Below are 14,810 nucleotides of genomic sequence, written 5' to 3' on the forward strand. Positions count from 1 at the left end.
GGATTGTGGCGGATGGTCGTCCGTTGCATCCGCCATGTGACAGATCCGTCGAGATTTGGCGGATGTCATCTAGACATAGACGGACATTATAACGTTTTTTTGTCTGCGCCGAAATGGCGGTTCGCGACAGATCCGTCACGTCCGCCATTCCATAGAATGGCCGCCTATGGCCGACGGATCCGTCACGACTGTCATTTGGTGGATCCGTCGCCCCAATCCGCTTTTTCAATTGTGCATGCTCCAAAAAGTAGATACTTTTCCCAGACAACCCCCAAGTAACAGATCCATCAAAAAAACGGATCCGTTAGAACAGTTTTCTCAACAATTGTGACGGATCCGTCGATCCGTCACTATGTCGGAGCAGACTGATGCTAAACAACTGAAGTGTGAAAGAAGCCTTAGGAACCAATAGCAGCAGGCAGTGTGGATGCTGGGTGTTGGTTCTGTTCTTATAACGGAGCTTCTGCATCTTTTCCTGACATCCTTTTCCTTTTTTCTGTTGTTGCCAGTGCTGCTTACCTGACTTATCTCTGTTTGTCTTGACTTTCCCTAGATTGCTGTTTCTTGCTGCCATCTACCTAATTTGTGTTTTAGTTCTGCATTACAAATATTTTCTTTTAGCAATGGCTGACATGTAGATGAACTGAAGAAATAAATGCATGGCACTAAGGCATTGGGTGGGCCTCAAAATCAATTCCACTTGTGGACCCTACCCACCCCATTCCAACACTCCTACCAGGCGCCAGTACAGGAAAAAACCATTAGTGTATGTTATGACGGCCCATAACAATGATTGACTGATCTGCTGCTGGGCAAGGAAAGACATTGTGAGGGTATGTGCACATGTTGCGGATTTTGCTGCGGATCCGCAGCGTTTCCGCAGCTGCGGATCCGCAGCAGTTTCCCATGAGTTTACAGTACAATGTAAACCTATTGGAAACCAAAAACGCTGTGCCCATGCTGCGGAAAAAAACGCGCGGAAATTCACCGTTTTATTTTCCGCAGCATGTCAATTCTTTTTGCGGAATACGCAGCGTTTTTACATCTGCTCCAATAGAAAACTGCAGATGTAAATCCGCAGCGGAATCCGCATTAGAAAACGCGATAAATTCGCAGTAAAAACCACAGCGGTTTTGCACTGCGGATTAATCAAATCCGCTGCGGAAAAATCCGCAGTGGACCATTCTACGTGTGCAAATACCCTTACTCACCGCCATCATGAGTTTTGTGGATTGGGCAGAAACAGCTTGTGTAAATGGGACCGCAAAGTGACTTGACAGTCATTTTTACATCAATACGATCAGTGAAAATTATTTTATCATTGATCTTACCCACTTTCTTGAAATAAATGTGAAAAGTACTATAAAGGGTTTGCTAAATTATGGTAATTTGATCCTACTGTTTCACATGATAATTTACTAAGAAGGCACATAGGATACAAGAATCACCTGGCAGAAGTGAATCATTGTTTTATTGTTTGAACATGACACATGAGCAGATTTATAAGTGACTTCATTTTGCTCGTCCTACTATTTCATGTAGCAGCATGCCCTTAAAGCAATCAAATTGCAAAGATAAATATATCTGGTGCCAGAAGCTGTTAGAACAGATAATAATGATGAAAAAGAGAAAATAAAACAAAAAACAAATTTACGATGAAAAAGGAAAAAAATTGTTGTGTTGAACACTTTGGATAGAGCTGTCATATACCAAAAATGAATAACCTCATATTTTGCCGCTTCCCAAAATGTAAGGGACCACAGGAGGCCATATACCGTAGATCACCTTATGGAGCAAAGAGATTGGGAGCTACCGAGGAGTTAAAACACAAACCAGGGGTGTAAAGAGGACTAGTTGACAGCAGAAAACACAAGACCTATGTGTAACGTGGATATTCCAGTGCTTCCCCTTAAGGAAAAGAAGACCAAATAAATTCATCAGTTTAGTTTTTCACAGGACACAGAATAATTTAGGCAATCCTCTTGCTGCGGATCCCAGTTGATTTAGCAGACACTTCAAAATACTGTCACTTTTAGTGGAGTCTTAGACAACACGCTTCGCTCCAGCCATGTGTCAGACGTCGGTCTCTCACAAAGATCTCGCTTTGTGGTTCTCTCTTCTACACAGGACACTGTCTCTTTGTCAACTTTCGCTTTGATTTTGGATCTGAATTGGCTCTGTAACTCCCTAGGTTTTCCCCAGTTCTGCCCAGTAGACAATCTCATCATAGATCCTCTCCACACACTTGTTCTGACAGAATTTCACCTCTCCCTACTTTCTGCCCCACCAGACCGCCCTCCATGCCTCAACTTTGGTTCTCCTCTTCTCTTCAGTCATAGCATCATATAGGCGAAGGCCCCACAGGGTTCTCAGCTTGTCTTCCTGCATGACACATGCTAAACATAATAATTATACCTTAACTACCAAATTTTGAAGAACACAAAGAGGGACAAACCATGCGGTACGAGTAGAGTGCCAAATTTTAGCCATGCCCCTGGCCACACCCCAAGCCATTTACATTTCTTTCTCCCCTGACAGGATATATAAATATAGAAAATCTACCAACCCAATTGATTTAATGTACAGTAAGGTAGTGGTGAAAATATTAAAATATACCTTTATTAATAAATCCTTTAAAAAAACAAATAACAGACAAAGGACAACATACCAGAAGAGGGGACGGGAAGAAAAACATTAGACTCGAACAAAGACGACCCAGGAAAACATACTCAGAAGGGAGGTAAGAACATTTCTAAAACAATCCACAGCGAGGAGATTGGAACAAAACAAAATCCTCTAAACTGCATGCTCGCAAACGCCAGAAGCCTGACAAACAAGATGGAAGAACTAGAAGCAGAAATATCTACAGGTAACTTTGACATAGTGGGAATAACCGAGACATGGTTAGATGAAAGCTATGACTGGGCAGTTAACTTACAGGGTTACAGTCTGTTTAGAAAGGATCGTAAAAATCGGAGAGGAGGAGGGGTTTGTCTCTATGTAAAGTCTTGTCTAAAGTCCACTTTAAGGGAGGATATTAGCGAAGGGAATGAGGATGTCGAGTCCATATGGGTTGAAATTCATGGAGGGAAAAATGGTAACAAAATTCTCATTGGGGTCTGTTACAAACCCCCAAATATAACAGAAAGCATGGAAAGTCTACTTCTAAAGCAGATAGATGAAGCTGCAACCCATAATGAGGTCCTGGTTATGGGGGACTTTAACTACCCGGATATTAACTGGGAAACAGAAACCTGTGAAACCCATAAAGGCAACAGGTTTCTGCTAATAACCAAGAAAAATTATCTTTCACAATTGGTGCAGAATCCAACCAGAGGAGCAGCACTTTTAGACCTAATACTATCTAATAGACCTGACAGAATAACAAATCTGCAGGTGGTCGGGCATCTAGGAAATAGCGACCACAATATTGTGCAGTTTCACCTGTCTTTCACTAGGGGGACTTGTCAGGGAGTCACAAAAACATTGAACTTTAGGAAGGCAAAGTTTGAACAGCTTAGAGATGCCCTTAATCTGGTAGACTGGGACAATATCCTCAGAAATGAGAATACAGATAATAAATGGGAAATGTTTAAGAACATCCTAAATAGGCAGTGTAAGCGGTTTATACCTTGTGGGAATAAAAGGACTAGAAATAGGAAAAACCCAATGTGGCTAAACAAAGAAGTAAGACAGGCAATTAACAGTAAAAAGAAAGCATTTGCACTACTAAAGCAGGATGGCACCATTGAAGCTCTAAAAAACTATAGGGAGAAAAATACTTTATCTAAAAAACTAATTAAAGCTGCCAAAAAGGAAACAGAGAAGCACATTGCTAAGGAGAGTAAAACTAATCCCAAACTGTTCTTCAACTATATCAATAGTAAAAGAATAAAAACTGAAAATGTAGGCCCCTTAAAAAATAGTGAGGAAAGAATGGTTGTAGATGACGAGGAAAAAGCTAACATATTAAACACCTTCTTCTCCACGGTATTCACGGTGGAAAATGAAATGCTAGATGAAATCCCAAGAAACAATGAAAACCCTATATTAAGGGTCACCAATCTAACCCAAGAAGAGGTGCGAAATCGGCTAAATAAGATTAAAATAGATAAATCTCCGGGTCCGGATGGCATACACCCACGAGTACTAAGAGAACTAAGTAATGTAATAGATAAACCATTATTTCTTATTTTTAGGGACTCTATAGCGACAGGGTCTGTTCCGCAGGATTGGCGCATAGCAAATGTGGTGCCAATATTCAAAAAGGGCTCTAAAAGTGAACCTGGAAATTATAGGCCAGTAAGTCTAACCTCTATTGTTGGTAAAATATTTGAAGGGTTTCTGAGGGATGTTATTCTGGATTATCTCAATGAGAATAACTGTTTAACTCCATATCAGCATGGGTTTATGAGAAATCGCTCCTGTCAAACCAATCTAATCAGTTTTTATGAAGAGGTAAGCTATAGGCTGGACCACGGTGAGTCATTGGACGTGGTATATCTCGATTTTTCCAAAGCGTTTGATACCGTGCCGCACAAGAGGTTGGTACACAAAATGAGAATGCTTGGTCTGGGGGAAAATGTGTGTAAATGGGTTAGTAACTGGCTTAGTGATAGAAAGCAGAGGGTGGTTATAAATGGTATAGTCTCTAACTGGGTCGCTGTGACCAGTGGGGTACCGCAGGGGTCAGTATTGGGACCTGTTCTCTTCAACATATTCATTAATGATCTGGTAGAAGGTTTACACAGTAAAATATCGATATTTGCAGATGATACAAAACTATGTAAAGCAGTTAATACAAGAGAAGATAGTATTCTGCTACAGATGGATCTGGATAAGTTGGAAACTTGGGCTGAAAGGTGGCAGATGAGGTTTAACAATGATAAATGTAAGGTTATACACATGGGAAGAAGGAATCAATGTCACCATTACACACTGAATGGGAAACCACTGGGTAAATCTGACAGGGAGAAGGACTTGGGGATCCTAGTTAATGATAAACTTACCTGGAGCAGCCAGTGCCAGGCAGCAGCTGCCAAGGCAAACAGGATCATGGGGTGCATTAAAAGAGGTCTGGATACACATGATGAGAGCATTATACTGCCTCTGTACAAATCCCTAGTTAGACCGCACATGGAGTACTGTGTCCAGTTTTGGGCACCGGTGCTCAGGAAGGATATAATGGAACTAGAGAGAGTACAAAGGAGGGCAACAAAATTAATAAAGGGGATGGGAGAACTACAATACCCAGATAGATTAGCGAAATTAGGATTATTTAGTCTAGAAAAAAGACGACTGAGGGGCGATCTAATAACCATGTATAAGTATATAAGGGGACAATACAAATATCTCGCTGAGGATCTGTTTATACCAAGGAAGGTGACGGGCACAAGGGGGCATTCTTTGCGTCTGGAGGAGAGAAGGTTTTTCCACCAACATAGAAGAGGATTCTTTACTGTTAGGGCAGTGAGAATCTGGAATTGCTTGCCTGAGGAGGTGGTGATGGCGAACTCAGTCGAGGGGTTCAAGAGAGGCCTGGATGTCTTCCTGGAGCAGAACAATATTGTATCATACAATTATTAGGTTCTGTAGAAGGACGTAGATCTGGGTATTTATTATGATGGAATATAGGCTGAACTGGATGGACAAATGTCTTTTTTCGGCCTTACTAACTATGTTACTATGTTACTATGTTACCAACACACACATGAAACAAACACTTCAGGCTCATAAGAATCTATAGGTGTCAAACCCCCAAATGCCTCACAGTATCTCCTTATTCCATTATTTATCAACACGTGTGCACACTAGGTAGTGCCAATAATTGCATCCTTTGCTGCTGCACAATTCTTATACATATACCTTTCTTCTATAAAATGAGCCTGTAAGAAAATTGGAAGAATCTCACCCAGGTTCATGTTCCTTCCTTCATCACATGTACAGTCCCAGTCTTAGAGATGACTCCCAATGTAATCCCGATAATCCGGATATGAAGAAAAGGGGGGTACGCCAGAGTTCCCATACACATCATAAACCCTCATTCCTGGATTCGGGTATTAGACCGTATCCCTAATGCCTCCCAACGCGTTTCATTTTGTCAAATCATCAGGGGAGGGAAAGTCCCGGTTAAAGAGAGGAAGGTGTTCTCTTAAAAAAGAATGAACATCCTTCATATACAAAAACCGCAGACCGCAGATTTATTTTGTATATGAAAGATGTTCACATGTCAGTTGCTCCATCAGGTCTTCTGTCTAAAAACCTGAAAAATAGGACAAGGAGCACAACCTGTGACGGGGCTGTTGACCTTAATGAGGCAGATGGAGTCACTTTGTGCTCTGTCTGACCTCACTTTATCAGTTTCCATTTTTTTTGCGAGGCATGCGCAAAAGCATGGCCGATTGCACTTTTATGCCCCCTTCAAATAAGTGGACACTGCCGAAGCTTCAGCCAGACAGCACAAAGTGTCTAAGTACACAAAAACACACAAGTCTTTTTATAATTATAATGTTGAGGTGCACGCTACCATCTGATATGACACTGGGTGTGGAGAGACACAACTGAAAACTGGGCAGTAGCGTTAAATTGTCCACTACTCGGGCATCCCCTTTTCAATGACTGTATTCCACCTTGTAAAAAAAAAAACTGTCTGCATTCACCTCCGGTGCTGGCATTGTTCCAGCATTGTTGGTGCCAGGTCTCATGTGACTTATGCCATGAGAGCCCTGCAGCCAATCAGCGGCTGCTATTAGACTGCTGCACTCACTTCCTTTCTCCAAACCTTGGACAAACAATATAGTGAGAGTGCAGCAGTGTATTAGAAGCCACTGATTGGCTGCAGGGCTCACGTGGCATAACGTCACATGAGCCTCAGGAGACCCGGCGCAGACATCTCTGGAACTGCGCCAGTAAGAGAGGTGAGTATAGGGTATTTTTATTTAACAGTGTGGTCTACTTTATAATAAAAGGGGTTGTCCAGGTAGTGGACAACCCCTTTAATATTAATCTACTATATAATAGTCTGAGGGTCACTTCCGTATGTCTGTCTGTCACAGAAATCCCAAGTCGCTGATTGGTCGCGGTCAAACGGCCACGACCAATCAGCGACAGGCACAGTGCAGCCACAAAACGGCCACTCCCTACTTCCCTGCCGTCAGTGCCCGCTCCATACTCCCCTCCAGTCAGCGCTCACACAGGGTTAATGGCAGTGTTAACGGACCGCGTTATGCCACGGTTTAAGGCACTCTCTTAGCGCTGCTATTAACCCTGTGTGACCAACTTTTTACTATTGATTGCTGCAGCATCAATAGTAAAAATATCTAATGTTAAAAATAATAAAAAAATAAAAAATCATTATATACTCACCTGTCGGCCCCCGGATCCAGCCCAGGCCTTTCCCGCTCCTCGCGACGGTCCGGTCCATGTATTGCGGTCTCGCGAGATGATGACGGCATCATCTCACGAGACCGCAATGTACTCTTGGGACCGAAGCGTCACGAGGAGCATCGGTAAACGCTTGGGCTGGATCCGGGGACCGACGGAAGGTTAGTATATAACTATTTTTTATTTTAATTCTTTTTTTTTAACAGGGATATGGTGCCCGCATTGCTATATACTACGTGGGCTGTGTTGGATACTACATCTCTGTGCTATAAACTATGTGGGCTGTGCTATATACTACGTGGCTGTGGTATATATTACGTGGCTGGGCAATATACTACATTGCTGTGCTCTATACTACGTGTACTGGGTTATATACTGCATGGGCAGTTATATACTACATCTCTGTGCTATATACTATGTGGCTGTGAAATATATTATGTGGCTGTGCAATATACTACGTATCTGTGCTATATACTACGTGGCTGGGCAATACACTATGTGGCTGGGCAATATACTACGTGGCTGGGCAATATACTACGTGGCTGGGCAATATACTACGTGGCTGGGCTATATACTATGTGTCTGTGCTATATAGTACGTGGGCTGTTTTATATACTACGTGGCTGTGCTATATACTACGTGGGCTGTGGTATATACTATGTGGGCAGTGTTATACGCTAATTGGCTGTGCTATATTTCTATGCTGTATCTATGAATCATGGTATGTGTTAAAGAGGTAGGCCCACTGAGACTCTTTCGCCCGGGGCCCTCAAAAACCTGGAGCCAGCCCTGGCTTCACTGATTGGTCACGCCCAGCTGCGAACAACCAGCGACAGTCGCAGTCCGCCCGCGAATTGGTCATGACTGGCCGGCCGAATCCTTTGTATAAATTGTATTATTCTGAAAACTTCATAAATAAACTACATACATATTCTAGAATACCTGATGCGTTAGAATCGGGCCACCATCGGGCCAATCATTATATACTCACCTTCTGTCGGCCCCCGGATCCAGCCCAGGCCTTTCCTGCTCCTTGTGACGGTCCGGTCCATGCATTGCGGTCTCACGAGATGATGACGTAACGGTCTTGCGAGACCGCTATGTCATCATCTCAAGAGACCGCAATGCACTCTTGGGACCAGAGCGTCACGAGGAGCATCGGTAAACGCTTGGGCTGGATCCGGGGGCCGACGGAAGGTGAGTATATAACTATTTTTTATTTTAATTCTTTTTTTAACAGGGATATGGTGCCCACATTGCTATATACGACGTGGGCTGTGTTAGATACTGCGTGACTGTGGTATATATTATGTGGCTGGGCAATATACTACATTGCTGTGCTCTATACTACGGGGCCTGGGTTATATACTGCATGGGCAATGTTATATACTACGTCTCTGTGCTATATACTATGTAGCTGTGCAATATATTACATGGCTGTGCAATATACTACATAGCTGTGCAATATATTACGTGGCTGGGCAATATACTTCGTGTATGTGCTATATACTACATGTCTATGCTATATACTATGTGTCTGGGCAATACACTACGTGGCTGGGCAATATACTACGTGGCTGGGCAATATACTACATGTCTGTGCTATTTACTATGTGGGCTGTGCTATATACTACGTGGCTGGGCAATATACTACGTGGCTGTGCTATATACTACATGGGCTGTGTCATATACTATGTGGATGTGCTATATACTACGTGGGCTGTGTTATATACTACATGGGCTGTGTTATATACTACTTGGCTGTGCTATATACTATGTGGGCTGTGTTATATATTACGTGGGCTGTGTTATATACTACGTGGCTGTGTTATATACTACATGGGCTATGTTATATACTACGTGGGTGTGTTATATACAAGTGGCTGCGCTATATACTACATGGGCTGTGTTATATACTACGTGGGCTGTGTGATATATCTTACGTGGCTGTGCTATATACTTTGTGGGCTATGTTATATACTACGTGGGCTGTGTTATATGCTACTTGGCTGTGCTATATTTCTCTGCTGTATCTGAGCATCATGAATCGTGGGATGTGTTAAAGAGGGGGACCCACTGAGACTCTTTCGCCCGGGGCCCTCAAAAACCTGGAGCCGGCCCTGGGTTCACTGATTGGTCACGCCCTTTCCGCGAACAATCAGCGACAGTCGCAGTCTGCCCGCGAATTGGCGCGGAATTTGAACCACGCTTCGCTAATTGGCCGGACGAATCCTTTATATAAATTGCATTATTCTGAAAACTTCATAAATAAACTACATACTGGTACATATTCTAGAATACCCAATGCGTTAGATTCGGGCCACCATCTAGTATATAATAAAAGGCATTGTTTGTCTTAAAGGGGTTATTCAGGCTTACGATTAAAGTCAGACCTTTGAATTCTCAGTTCCCGAACTGTGCGCTGTGAGGATTCTCTGGTGTCAGGAGCAGGTGATTATGTAACCGTAAATATGTGATTTGCATAAATGCGGTCATGTGCCGTCTAGGTGGGCACTGCCTCGCTGAATGCAAATATATTGAGCGAGACTGGACACGTCTAGTCGGAATGTGGCCAGAAATATGCAAATCACATACTAGTGGTCACATGACCACCTGCTCCCATCACTGGAAAATCCTCACAGCACACAGTATGAAGATTCAACAGTCTACAGTCGCATAGAGTGACTGCAGACTTACACCTCAAACCTGGACCAATCAGAGGCCAGCAGCTGACATCGGCAGGGGTGCATGGCAGTGATGCCATGTGCTCCTGTTGCTTCAACTCTCAAGTAATCTGCTGGCTTCAGGAGAGGACGCCTCCCAGAGGGGGAGGTGAGGGAAGGTGAGATTTTTTTTTTTTTTGTAAATCCGTGAATACACAGTGGCCATACTACTATATGTAGTGACTATGTGCTGTGCATTATACTACATGAATGACTATGGGCTGTGCATTATACTACATGCATGACTATGGGCTCTGCATTGCACTACATGTATGACAATGGGCTGTGCATTATACTATATGGAGTACTATGGGCTGTACATTATATTACATGGATGACCATGAGCTGTACATTATACTAGGGAAAGGATGATTATGGGCTATGCATTATACTACATTTAGGAGTATGAGCTGTGCATTATACTACATGGATGACTATGGGCAGTGCATTATGCTACATGGATGACTATGGACTGTGCATTATACTACAGGTATGACTGTGGGCTGTGCATTATACTATATGGAGGACTATGGGCTATGCATTATACTACAGGTATGACTATGGGATGTGCATTATACTATATGGAGGACTATTGGCTGTGCATTATACTACATGGATGACTATGGGCTGTGCATTATATTATACAGAGGACGTTGGACTGTGCATTATACTGCATGGATGACTATGGTGGTTACATTATAATACATGTATGACTATGGGCTGTTCATTATGCTACATGGATGACTATGTGCTCTGCACTATACTACATGGAATACCATGGGCTGTGCATTATACTATACAGAGTACAATGGGGGCACATTATACTGTATGGAGAACTATGGGGAGTGCATTATACTATATGGAAGACTATGGAGGGTGTATTATACAACATGAAGGACTATGGGGGTGCCCTATACTATAGTGAGGAATATGGGCTGTCCATTGTACTACATGGATAACTAAGGGTTGTGTATTATACTACAAGGATGACTATGAGCTATACATTATATTACATGGATGACTATGGCCTGTGCATTATGCTACATGGATGGCGATGGGCTGTGCATTATACTACATGGATGACTATGGGCTGTGCATGATACTTTTTGTATGACTATGAGATGGGCATTAAGCTACATGGATGACTAACAGTTGTGCATTACACTACATTGACTAAGGGTTGTGCATTATACAATCTAGATGACTATGGGCTGTGCATTATGCTACATGGATGATTATGGGCCTGGCATTAAACTACATGGATGAGTTTCTGGGGCGTATTATACTACATGAATGATTATGGGCTGTGCATTATACTATATGATGGACTATGAGGGGCACAACATACTGTGTGGAGGACTATGAGTAGTGCATTATACTATACAAAGGACTATGGGGGTGCATTACAATATGGGGAGGACTATGGGCTGAGCATTATACTACGTAGAATCATAGAATGTTAGAGTTGGAAGGGACCTCAAGGTTCATCGTGTCCAACCCCCTGCTCAATGCAGGATTCACTAAACCATCTCAGACAGATGTCTGCCAAGCCTCTGTTTGAAGACTTTCATTGAAGGAGAACTCACTGCCTCTCGTGGCAGCCTAATCCACTCATCAATCACTCTCAAAAAAGTTTTTTTTTGTTAAATCTAATCAGTATATTCTCCTTTCAATTTCATTCCATTGCTTCTCGTGTTTACATGTACAAATGAGAATAAGGATGAGTCCTCTACACTGTGACATGCCTTCAGATATTTGTAGACAGCTATTAAAGGGAACCTGTCACCCCCAAAATCAAAGGTGAGCTAAGCCCACCGGCATCAGGGGCTTATCTACAGCATTCTCTAATGTGGTAGATAAGCCCCCGATGTATCCTGAAAGATGAGAAAAAGAGGTTAGATTATACTCACCCAGGGGGCGGTCCGGTCCGATGGGCATCGCAGTCTGGTCCAGGGCCTCCCATCTTCTTATGATGATGTCCTCTTCTTGTCTTCACGCTGCGGCTCCGGCGCAGGCGTACTTTGTCTGCCCTGTTGAGGGCAGAGCAAAGTACTGCAGTGCGCAGGCGCCGGGAAAGGTCAGAGAGGCAGTACTCAACAGGGCAGACAAAGTACACCTGCGCCGGAGCCGCAGTGTGAAGACAAGAAGAGGACATCATCCTATGAAGATGGGAGGCCCCAGACCGCGACGCCCACCGCAGCGGGACCGCCCCTGGGTGAGTATAATATAACCTCTTATTCTCATCTTTCAGGATACATCGGGGGCTTATCTACAGCATTACAGAATGCTGTACATAAGCCCCTGAAGCCGGTGGGCTTAGCCCACTTTCGATTTTGGGGGTGACAGGTTCCCTTTAAGTTTCCTCTTAGCCTTCTTTTTTGCAAGCTAAACATTCCTAGATCCTTTAACCATTCCTCGTAAGACATGCTTTGCAGTCCGCTCACCATCCTGGTAGCTGGACACGGTATTCCAGATGAGACCTGACAAAGGAGGTGTAGAGGGAGATAATTAATTCATGTGATCTGGACTCTTTGCTTCTCTTAATACATCCTTAAACTGTGTTTGACATTTTTGCTGCTGCATCACACTGTTGACTCGTGCACTCTGTGATCTATTAGTATACCCAAGTCTTTTTCACACATACTGTTGCTTAGTTCTACTGTATTCCTCCCATTCTGTAGATGTAATTTTCATTTTTCTTGCCAAGATGTAGAATCTTGCATTTCTTCCTGTTAGATACCATTCTATTAGTCGCTGTATCAAAAACCTATTTCCCCCACTGTCTATCTATCTATATATAATCCGGATGGGGGGCCCGGTCCAAATCTTGCTTCGGGGCCCATAAGACACTTGTTGATTAGAAAGCTAAAAAAAAAAGTTCTTTTGTTGTTTTCCCACATTTTCCACTGCACCTGTACCTGAGTCTCTCTTGGAGCTGCAGTTACAAGAAGTTACTAACAGAGCTGAATTGGGAGTGCAACTAGGACACTGCAGCTCTGCCAGACAGGCAAAATCGGGACAGTCCCGTTGAATCCGGGACAGTTGGGAGCTATGATTATACATCTGATCAGTCTTTCTACTAGTTTTTTCAGAAATATAGAACCGTACAGAATATATGGGCAGCCCATAATCTGCAACAAATTGGGGTCACAATTGTTAATCTAGGATAAAGAGCAATGACTAAAGAGCAATGACCAAAGTTCTGACTGCTTTTCCAGTAAGGGTCTACTTACACAGACCAACCTGGTAGCATGATACCACCACCGACTTGTAAACGTTTACCAATCAGCAGTAGTTTGAATGCCTGTTTACATAGACCGGCCAAAGTAACCGATGTGCGCCATTATTCTGAGCTGCATAATTTCTGGTTACACCAGACGATGCACCGTTAGAATGATCTTTTATGCTGCATAAAACCCTCATCTCACCCAATCAAAGAGCGTTTTGCTCGGTCACCGAGTGATCAGCAGCCTGATTATATGGAAGATGACTATGAAATGAGCTCTCTTAACAACTTTCATTCACAATATAGCAACGATTCCGAATTTTTTTTAAAGCTTTTTTTCAATTAAAACATTCTTCTATAGAATCTCCACCTTATCAAGGCCACAGGTTAGGTGGATTTACTTACTGGACAGGTTCTATTGTGTAATGAGTATTTTCCTTTTTCTGATTGTTTACAATGTCTGGAAGTCCTAAGGTGCCCATAAAACCACATCTATATTTGGGTTGAGACAACAATCTATCCTTGAGCCTGAAATAAACACCTTCTGTAAGTAAAAGCAGCTTAATGACAGGTTAGGCTCAAGAAGATGCTTTTAGAAAACTTGAATTTTGCCAAAGCTTCTTAAAATGATGTCAGTTATATAATATATACGGTAATGATAATATATTAAATAAGGACAGGGTTAACGACTGTATTTTATCTCATATGAGAATGTGATCAGAGTGTGATCATAGTTTCATCTGATTTTCCTGGATGAGAAGATGGAAAAACATTTTTTCTCCATCTCCTCCATTCTGTCAGTTTGTGTAAATCGGACATTCGAGTGTGGTCCAATTTTTTTCCACCGACTTCCATGGCTGAGTGCAATGTGAATACAGGATGCAAGTCGTGCATGTTGTGATTTTTTTCCTTAGACATACTAAGTTGGAGAAACAAATTGTACATGTACATGGCCCCACAGATTAACATTGGTCTGAATGTGCGCCAATGTTTTGCCAGATCGCACTTGGACCAAAAATACAGTCGTGTGCAAGAGCCCTTACATGGCTTAACTCAGTCCCCTTACTCATCATTAGCTACAAAGGCTTGCAAAAGTATTCACCCCATTGCCTTTTTACCTATTTTGTAACATTACAACCTGTGTTTAAATGTTTTTGTAATTGGATTTGTATGTGATGAATCAGTACTAAATAGTCTAAGTTGATGAAGTCAGAAAAATATAGGCATAAATTAAATTTATGGTATCAAATAACTAAAAATTAGCATGTGCATATGTGTTCCCCATTTTTGCTATGAAGTCCCTAAATATTTCTGGCGATGATCCCCAAGAGCACCATCAAATCCATTATCATCAAATAGAAATAACATGGTACCACAACAAACCTGCCAAGAGATGGTCGCCCAACACTCCCAGCCCAGGTAAGGAGGGCATTAATCAGAGACGCAGACCAAAGGTAACCCTGATGGAGCTGTAGAGT

This window comes from Ranitomeya imitator, chromosome 7, assembly GCF_032444005.1.
Source record: "Ranitomeya imitator isolate aRanImi1 chromosome 7, aRanImi1.pri, whole genome shotgun sequence".
NCBI lineage: Eukaryota > Metazoa > Chordata > Amphibia > Anura > Dendrobatidae > Ranitomeya > Ranitomeya imitator.